Below are 10996 nucleotides of genomic sequence, written 5' to 3' on the forward strand. Positions count from 1 at the left end.
GTTATCAGATCTTAGCAACCTCAGAATAAAATTGTTTCCTTTCTCCACTAAACAAATCTTTCACATTTGCACATAAAGGAAGAACTTTACAGCTTCTCTCTGGTGTATCTGAATTGGCAGAATCACCACACTTGCACTTTGGGGCCATTAAGTAAACTAAGGGTTCCTTGAACATAAGCAATGAGATAGTATGCCAGTCTACTTGATAATCAAGACAGCTACTAAGTGAATAAGAGGTGGGATAGAGAAGAAAGGCAAGAGATTTAATCATGCTACTCAGAAAGGCATGCATTTTAAAACTTGCAAATTGTTTATTTCTGGATTTTTTTCATTTTGTATATTCAAACTCTGGTTCACCCTTGTTGTTTAGTAGGTAAGCCGTATCCAGCACTTTTGTGACCCCATGGACTGTAGCCTAACAGGCTCCTCTGTCCATAAATATTTCCCAGGCAAGAATATTGGAGTGGATTGATATTTCCTTCTTCCGGGGATCTTCCCAACCCAGGGATCGAACCTGAATCTCCTACATTCTAGGAGAATTCTTTACTGCTGAGCCACCAAGGAAGCCCTACTCAAAGACAGAACTTATTTAAAGACTGTATCTCAGGCAGAGATTCCACCAAAATACCTAAGCTGCTCCCCTCAAAATATATTGGCAAGAAGAGGATTTGATGGGGAGATGGGAGGTAGGGTAATGGTAAGAGATTATTTCCTTGATTTTGTATACAAGACAAAAAAGAAAAAAAATGTGAGAATATGGCTTCTATCACTATTAAAAGATTTATGTAAACAAAGTGCTACTTCAAAATATGTATTTACTTAGCCCACAAAACACACCCTAAGTTTCCTGCCCACCATGACCTGGACATACCAGGAAGTCCTTAACCTTTTCTTCATTCTCTTCTTCACTATCCACAATATTACTGAGCATGGCCTCACCCATCAGAACGAGACCCAGTTTCCCCCACAGTCAGTCTCTCCCATCAGGAAGCTTCCACAAACCTCTTATCTTTATCCATCAGAGGGCAGACAGACTGAAAACCACAATCAAAGAAAACTAATCAAACTGATCACATGGACCACAGCCTTGTCTAACTCAGTGAAATTATGGGCCATGCCGTGTAGGGCCACCCAAGATGGACAGGTCATGGTGGAAAGTTCTGACAAAACCTGGTCCACTGGAGAAGGGAATGGCAAACCACTTCAGTATTCTTGCCTTAAGAATCCCATGAACAGTATGAAAAGGCAAAAAGATGGGACACTGAAAGATGAACTCCCCAGGTCGGTAGGTGCCCAATATGCTATTGGAGAAAAGTGGAGAAATAACTCCAGAAAGAATGAAGAGACAGAGCCAAAGTGAAAACAACTCCCAGCTGTGGATGTGACTGGTGATGGAAGTAAAGTCCGATGCTGTAAAGAACAATATTGCATAAGAAAAGCTATGACAAGCCTAGATAGCATATTAAAAAGCAGAGACATTACTTTGCCAGCAAAAGTCTGCCTAGTCAAAGCTATGGTTTTTCTAGTAGTCATGTATGGATATTAATAAAGGATATCACCAACTGGAAGATCAAATGTTATAAAAATGCCAACTATCCCCAATTTGATATTAAAATTTATTGTAGACAAAATCATAATACCAGAAGCAATTTTTTGGATTCCTTTCATTGTAGTTTTTGGAGAAAACTGATGAACTGATACTAAAATTAAAGTGAAATGCAAAGGACCAAGAAAAGCCATAATAATCATGAAGAATAAAACACAATTAGAGAAATTGCACTGCTCAATATCAAGACTTATCAGAAAGTTGCATAATTAAGAGTGTACAGAACTGGCTTTGAGATAGACAAAAAAATTATTGGAGCATAATAGAAGACTCAGGAACAAATTCACACATATGTGAAAAATGTATTTATCTTAAAGTGGCTCTGCAAAGTCATGGGGAAAGGACAGTCTTCTCAATTATTTTTTTCTAGTTCAAATTGATTTTCATATTGGAAATTATGAATCTTTACCCTTACTTTGAAACATCTATTTCATGCAACAATCAGATTAATGTCACAGGAGTTAAGGAGTTGATAAAAAAATACTTTAGTAAGTCTAGATTTTATTGATCATAAACAGTAAAACTTAAACTAAAGATAAAATGTATATGAAATTGGGCATTATTAACATATTTTTGACTAATTCATTATAAAGAACAAAATTAAAATGGGAATTATTTAAATATTTAGAAATGAACAGAGCATACCATACCTTAAAACTGGGAGATATAGTCAGAGGTGCTTAGAAATATGAAATCAAATATACTAATTGGAAAACTAAAAAATTGAAAACAAATGAGGAAGGACAAAATAACAACACAAAAAATCAAAGTAAAAAGAACCTTAAATAAATGAACAAATAAAATAGTACTAGAAATCAAGTAAACAAAATATTAAGAATTAAAATTCTTTTCAAAGGTTTTTTCTCCAAAAGCCTAATGAAATATGAAAAAATGCATCAAGGGAAAAGTAAAATTGAAGACTAAAGATCCTGTTAGAACTAGCACAGACACATTGGGAATATTGTAGAGACTCTTAATTATAAGGCGAGCATGAATAACTATGTACCACTAAGTTTGAATGCATATAAATGAAAAGCTTTTTAGAAAAATATGTGATAAAAAGCAGACTCAGTAAGGATATTGTCAAGATCATTGAGCACTTTTAAATATACGATTGATTTTGCCTTGCTGTTATTGTAACTGGGAATTTTAAACCTATAACTTAAAAGAGAAAGAGATTTCCTCTCTTGGTATTATCTCTGTAAGGTTTTCTTTTTAACCAGTCTAGATTATGAGAGCTTCATAAATTCTTAAAATACTTTCAGCATTCATCTCACTAGTTTCTGGATGTGTTCTTTTAATCACCCTAGATAATCTGATGTCCATTCAGGTTGAAGAAGCACTGCCTTCTACAGAGTGACCTCTTCCCATTCCTTCTACACAAACCTCCCTCAGCCCAGCCCCCATTGACTTCAAAATCCCACAAGTTAAATAGGCATGTCTTTTCAACCATTTTATTCCCCATTGCCACTTGGAATTAAATACAACTGAATAATATTATCAGATATTTTATTAACTACACCATGCAATGTATTTCATGTTCTACACATTTTGTTTTTTCCTAAGAGAAGAAATAGGAAGATGTTGATTAAATAAAGCTCCGGGCCTGGGGCTCTTTGAAGACAAATCTGATTACCAGGATGTGTGGAGGTTGACTTCCATTAAGTCCCAGGCATTTTCCTTTTAAGCTCTTTTTTTATTATCAAAACTTTCAGACATGTACAGAGGTAGACGCAATAGTATATTTAACACTTACAAATCCATTATCCAGCTTCAACATTAATCAGCTCATGGCCGATCTTGCTTCATCTACATACGCTTGCTCCTATTCTTCCTCCCCATACTGCTTTATATATAAATTTTAATTATTTATTTTTAAACAACTTCCAGCTTTATAGATATGTAATTGATGTGTAATGTTATTAAAGTGAACAATATGATAATTTCAGATACATATTTTTTTGTGAAAGGATGATCACAGTAAGGTTAGTTAACACATTCATCACTTTACATAATTATGATTTTTGGGTGTTTGGTGAGAATATTTGAATTCTACTCTCAGCAACTTGTAAGTATATGATGCGATATTGTTGACTGTAGTCACCTTGCTCTGCATTATCCCCACAACTTATTCATCTTATAACTGGAAGTTTGTATTCTTTGAACATCACCTTCCCAATTCCCTCAACCCCCAGCCCCTGACCGCTACTATTCTACTCTCAATTTCTGTGAATTTGGCTTTTTCAGATTCCACATATAAATGAGATTTTATAGCATTTGTCTTTTTCATTACCTGACATTGAACTTAGCATAATTCCCTCCAAGTCCATCCATATTGCCACAAATAGCAGGGTTTCCTTCTTTCCGTGACTGAAAATATTACACTGAGTGTATGTATACACCATTTTCTCCATTCGTCCATCCATGGACTCTTGGGTTGTTTCCATGTCCTGGTGATTGTGAATAATGCGAGTAGTGCTGCTGTGACTATAAGAGTGGGCTTCCCAGATGGCTCAGTGGTAAGGAATCTGCCTGCCAGTGCAGGAGACAGAGGAGACATGGGTTCAATCCCTGGGTCAGGAAGATTCCCCTGGAGGAGGAAATGGCAACCCATTCCAGCATCCTTGCCTGGGAAAATTCCATGGACAGAGGAGCCTGGTAGGCTATAGTTCATGGGATTACAAACAGTCCAACATAACTAAGTGACTAAACAACAACAGAATCATCCATGAGAAAGTGATAGTGGTATGTGGCCATCTAAAATCCCCAAATGATCTTCCAGAAGGAAAGACCCAGGGTGAGCATTTTCTGCACTGGATCCAGCATCCATCAGCCACAGAAAGGTGAGTTTTGCCCCTTTTCTAAAATGAACGCACTTGGCTCTGTTTATAGAAAAGAGAGAGGGCTTGTAGTAGTCAAGTGGACATGTCGACAAAACAAAGGACACCCAAGAGAACAATGAGTTCAGAAAATAAAATCAAAACAAGGTTTCTGTGGCAGACATTAATGATTCTCCTCATCGATCCGCTTAGGTCCTTGAACTATTTTGTGGTGCCCCTTTCTCCCTGTTTCTTTGCTTTGTAAGGTCTCACCTGAGACTCTTCCTTGGTTTTCTGGAGCTGCTTTGCCTGAAAGTATGCAAGTCAAAGGACTTTAGGTTTATGGTGGTGACCTGGAGAGAGTGGGACTCCTCACCCACCTTCATTACCAACTCCCTGAAGCCTGGAGCCAAGTGACTGGTATGAGAGTATGAGATGCCAAGAAACTAAAAGGAGATCAACTACAACACATAATTTATACCCAAGATCCCCTCTGTGGAATCAGGCTGAGACTGGAGTTTGACTTGTAAACATCATCTTGCTTGGGTTCTTCCTCCTTCCTTTTTCCTGTTCTGTTTCTGTCACTCCCTTACTGGTTTTTCTTGGTAACACATTCTACATGAATTGTTTGCATACATTTTCCTCTCACAGTTTGCTTCTGGGGAACTGAGCCTAGGAAAGTTCCTGACAGAAGCTTACACATGTATAGAAATTGATATAAACACAATAGTGTCAACTCATATTCAGTCCACTGATAGTCATGGGCACCTATTAGGTGAAAGCTCTGTGCTCTGCATTATACAGAGTAGTGCTGACTCAGTATCCCCTCAAGGAACTTTGAGGGTAGGGATGAACACACGACAGGAACACAGATCATTACCACATAAAGTATCAAGTAGGATTCCAGAGTCTTGATGGCCTGGATATTCCACATCCTTCCATATCCCCATTTCTCTTTCCAATTTCCCACTGATGTGAATCAGCTGGAGAATAAGATAAAAAATATGTAATAGCAATGGAAAATAGTGGAGATTCATACCACAGGACTGAAACTACAGATGGGAGTGAAAGAGAGCAGCCATTTGCCACAAACAAGGTCGCGTCCTCCTAGGCAGAAAGGACGTGGAGCCAATTCCACACCCATCCCTCCTAGCTTTTCACCAGGATCACAGTGTCTTGTGGATAATTTTCCAGGCTGGGAAACAAAGAGAGAAGAGGAACAAAGTCATGTAGCAAAACTCACCAGGACAAGGGTCTTCTCTCACATACATCCAGGGACACAGCATGGATTTGATTGACAGGACGGACATGAAGAAGAATCTCTATGGGGATCTGCCTTCATTAGCAACATCTAATGCACTTGAACATCTAACATTGTCAGCATCTAACTTCTATGAAGTTGATAAAATAGAGAAATATCACTATGTATGACAACTTTCCAGAGAAGGCAATGGCACCCCCACTCCAGTACTCTTGCCTGGAAAACCCCATGGATGGAGGAGCCTGGTAGGCTGCAGTCCATGGGGTCACGAAGAGTCAGACACAACTGAGCGACTTCATTTTCACTTTTCATTTTCCTGCATTGGAGAAGGAAATGGCAACCCACTCCAGTGCTCTTGCCTGGAGAATCCCAGGGACAGGGGAGCCTGTTGGGCTGCCGTCTGTGGGGTCGCACAGAGTTGGACACGACTGAAGCGACTTAGCAGCAGCAGCAGCATGACAACTTTCAGGCAGTTAATACAGGTAACCAAACTGAGCACTCAGTTTGTGTCCCACAAAGGGGACACAGGGAGACAGAATCTCTGAGAGGAAAAGAACACACTTCAAAAACAGAACCAAACAAGCACAACCCTTCTTTGTGTTCTGAAGGCTCATGTTTTTATCTTGCTTGGGTTGAAGGTGGTAAATATACACATACTGCTTCATTCCTGACATTGGTGGAGACATACAGGTTTGCTTTTTAAAATAAAACAATCGTAAGGAGGCTTGAAATAGGATTAATGAAAGTTTCTCAGTCATGTCCTACTCTTTGCAACCCCAAGGGCTATACAGTTCATGGAATTCTCCAGGCCAATATTGAAGTGGGTAGTCTTTCCATTCTCCAGGGGATCTTCCTAACCCAGGAATCGAACCCAGGTCTCCCACATTATAGGTGGATTCTTTATCAGTTGAGCCATCAGGAAAGCCCAAGAATACTGGAGTGAGTAGGCTATCCCTTCTCCAGTGGATCTTCCCAACCCAGGAATCAAACCCAGGTATCCCACATTGCAGGCAGATTCTTTACCAGCTGAGCTACCATTGAAATAAGAGTAATCACTTCCAAAACAATACAAAAGCCAGAAAAGAGATAATGCTGTGCTGTGCTGTGCTTAGTCACTCAATCATGTCCTACTCTTTGTGACCCATGGACTGTAGCACACCAGGCTCCCCTGTCCATGGGATTTTCCAGGCAAGAAAACAAGTGGGTTGCTGTTCCTTCTCTAAAATGAACGAATGAATGGATAAAGAAGATGTAGTATGTACATAAATGGAATACTGCTGCTGCTGCTAAGTCACTTCAGTCGTGTCCGACTCTGTGCGACCAGCCCACCAGGTTCCGCCGCCCCTGGGATTCTCTAGGCAAGAACACTGGAGTGGGTTGCCATTTCCTTCTCCAATGCATAATAGTGAAGAGTGAAAGTGAAGTCGCTCAGTCATGTCCGACTCTTCACGACCCCATGGACTGCAGCCCATCAGGCTCCTCCATCCATGGGACTCTCCAGGCAAGAGTGCTGGAATGGGTTGCCATTGCCTTCTCCTATTCAGCCATAAAACAGAATGAAATAATGCCACTTGTAGCAACATGGATAGGCCTGGAGATTATCATGTTAAATGAGGTAAGCCAGGTGGTCAGAGACAAATATTATATCACTTATATGAGAATCTAGAAAAGGTAATACAATGAACTTATACACAAAACAGAAATAAAACCACAGACATAAAAAACAAACTTATGGTTATGAAGGGGGAGAACTGGAGGAGAGATAAATTAGGAGTTTGGTATTAACATACATATACTGCTGCTGCTGCTAAGTCGCTTCAGTCGTGTCCGACTCTGTGTGACCCCATAGACAGCAGCCCAACAGGCTCCCCTCTCCCTGGGATTTTCCAGGCAAGAGTACTGGAGTGGGGTGCCATTGCCTTCTCCATCAGAAATCACTACTGCCAACAAATCTGGATTCATAAATTGATCAGCTTTTCTTTTCCCTTTCTCTCCCTTGTTGGTTATTTATTTTAAATACAGCAGTGTGTGTACACGTCAATCCCAAACTGAACTTTTCATACCGCCATTCCTATTTCTTTTGTTTTTCTTCCTTATCATCAGATCCATCTATTTCTTCATCACAGTTACTATCTCATATTTACATCTCTGCTCTTCCACACAACATACTTTCTATAGACATTCCTACAAATAACAGCCCTGTTTACTTTACAAAGTATATGAGACAATTACCTCACTGATTAGTGCCTTGTAATATGCAAATTCCCAGGAGGGCTTAGCTAGGACTTCCAGAGCCTCCCCAACTTCTATTAACCATACATCTGCAGTTTGCTCAGTCATGTCCGACTCTTTGCAACTCCTGGAAGCCCCTTATTACTCTTTCCACCATGCTATTGTTTTCAGAAAGAGACTGCCTAGAAGGTAAATTTGGGAAGCGAATGAAAATGTATCAGATTACCTGATTCCTAATTTTAAACCATCTTACACATGCGTGCGCGCGCGCACACACACACACACACACACAGAAAAGGGGTGATGACGGGGACTAACACATTATCTGCAAATCTCTATGTAAATATTTAGCATTTACTTCTTTCACAGTCAATTTACTCTAAGAATTACAAGTGATTGGGGGGGGATTTTTAATTTCTAAAGAGCTTGTTTAAAAGCAACCAATTTATAAAATATTTTACAAAATGCACAATAAGAAAATAATATTTGCATACTCGGTTCGCCAGAGCTCAGTTTGTTAACCAAACTATGTTGTAATCCAAATCGCAGGGGTAGGAACCAGCCTGCTCCTCCCGCCTCGTTCCTTGCAAGACACACTTGTGTATTCTTCCAAGCCTCACTGATTCCAACAAGGAAAGACAGTCCTTCAACCCTGTTCAGAAAAGTTCATGTCTATGTTAGCAGATAACCACTGTTTTCTCTGAAGGTAACAAGCTAGTGAAGCTCCTGGGGTTGCCCTCTAAAGGTTGCTTAACACCTGTGCAGCATAGACAGTACTAGAGGAAGAATTTGAACCACAGCTGCTCACTCACTTATACAACTATTTATTTGGGAAGCTACCTTCTCAGGTCCAAGTTGGAACAAACCTATCCACCATCCACTCAAACTGATAACTCACAGATTCCTGAACAGAGAGACAAAGGTCACCTGCCCTTCTTCCAAGAGGAGGAGGAGCTAGTGGCATCAGGCATGCGTAGAAAGTCACAAGGGTGAAATGGGAAGACCCAGACTTTGCACTCACAACCAATTTCAAATCTTTGTGCTGTCAATGACCAGTTGTGTGACCTTACCAACATACTTGACCTCTACAAGTCTGTCTGCCCAGCAGCAAAATGGCAATCAGATCAGATCAGATCAGTCGCTCAGTCGTGTCCGACTCTTTGCGACACCATGAATCGCAGCATGCCAGGCCTCCCTGTCCATCACCAACTCCCGAAGTTCACTCAGACTCACATCCATCGAGTCAGTGATGCCATCCAGCCATCTCATCCTCTGTCGTCCCCTTCTCCTCTTGCCCCCAATCGCTCCCAGCATCAGAGTCTTCCAATGAGTCAACTCTTCGCATGAGGTGGCCAAAGTACTGGAGTTTCAGCTTTAGCATCATTCCTTCCAAAGAAATCCCAGGGCTGATCTCCTTCAAAATGGACTCGTTGGATCTCTTTGCAGTCCAAGGGACTCTCAAGAGTCTTCTCCAACACCACAGTTCAAAGCATCAATTCTTCGGTGCTCAGCCTTCTTCACAGTCCAACTCTCACATCCATACATGACCACTGGGAAAAACCGTAGCCTTGACTACACAAACCTTTGTTGGCAAAGTAATGTCTCTGCTTTTGAATATGCTATCTAGGTTGGTCATAACTTTTCTTCCAAGGAGTAAGTGTCTTTTAATTTCATGGCTGCAGTCACCATCTGCAGTGATTTTGGAGCCCAGAAAAGTAAAGTCTGACATTGTTTCCACTGTTTCCCCATCTATTTCCCACGAAGTGGTGGGACCAGATGCCATGATCTTCGTTTTCTGAATGTTGAGCTTTAAGCCAACATTTTCACTCTCCACTTTCACTTTCATCAAAAGGCTTTTGAGTTCCTCTTCACTTTCTGCCATAAGCGTGGTATCATCTGCATATCTGAGGTTATTGATATTTCTCCCGGCAATCTTGATTCCAGCTTGTGTTTCTTCTAGTCCAGCGTTTCTCATGATGTACTCTGCATATAAGTTAAATAAACAGGGTGACAATATACAGCCTTGACAAACTCCTTTTCCTATTTGGAACCAGTCTGTTGTTCCATGTCCAGTTCTAACTATTGCTTCCTGACCTGCATACAAATTTCTCAAGAGGCAGGTCAGGTGGTCTGGTATTCCCATCGCAAGCATTTATTTCTTAGCAGGTCAGAAGCAGTGACAAGTATTCAAGTTTTAGCAACCATTGCCAAGTGCTTTTCTGGTGGGTGGGCTGTCAACAGCCTTCAAGAACAGCAACTAAGAACACCCACCTCACCACACATTTGCCATTTAACAGTCTTAGTAAGACAAAACCTTTGTTAATATGGTGGCCAAAAAATGGTGATTGTTTTTATTCACAAATTTAGTAGACATTCAATGTTTCTTCTTCTCTGAATTTTTTGTTTACACTTATTTTATATTTATTTTCTTCAACTGAGATGAAAACTTGGAGTTTTGTTCCTCCTTTTGAATGAAACACTGGGTTGACCAAAAAGTTTGTTTGGCTTTTTCTGTATGATATTACAGAAAAACCCAAACGATTTTTTTGGCCAACCCAGTAGATTTCTAAGGGACTTCCCTGGAAGCTCAGTTGGTAAAGAATCCAGCTGCAATGCAGGAGACACCAGTTTGATCCCTGGATTGGGAAGATCCCCTGGAGAAGGGACCAGCTACCCATTCCAGTATTCCGGCCTGAAGAATTCCATGGACTGTATAATCCATGGGGCTGCAAAGAGTCAGAGCAACTTTCACTGTCAATAGATTTCTAAACTTCTAGCATGGTTTGAAAGTGTGCCTGTGACTTATTTCCTGTCCTGAGGACTCCAGGTGACTAGGTCTCATCCCTTACTTCTTCCACAAAAACTCATGAAAAGGGCCATATTCAGGGAAACATTTTTATGATTTAATTTTCAAATTTTGAAGTGTATTTCTAAACTAAAAGGTCATTTTCCCCCCTGAAAATCTGTAGGCTATACAAGATCAAACCAGTCAATCCTAAAGGAAATCAACCCTGAATATTCATTGGAAGGACTGATGCTGAAGCTGAAGCTCCGATACTTTGGCCACCTGATGTGAAG

Source organism: Bubalus kerabau, chromosome 11 (assembly GCF_029407905.1).
Source record: "Bubalus kerabau isolate K-KA32 ecotype Philippines breed swamp buffalo chromosome 11, PCC_UOA_SB_1v2, whole genome shotgun sequence".
In the NCBI taxonomy this organism is placed as follows: Eukaryota; Metazoa; Chordata; class Mammalia; order Artiodactyla; family Bovidae; genus Bubalus; species Bubalus kerabau.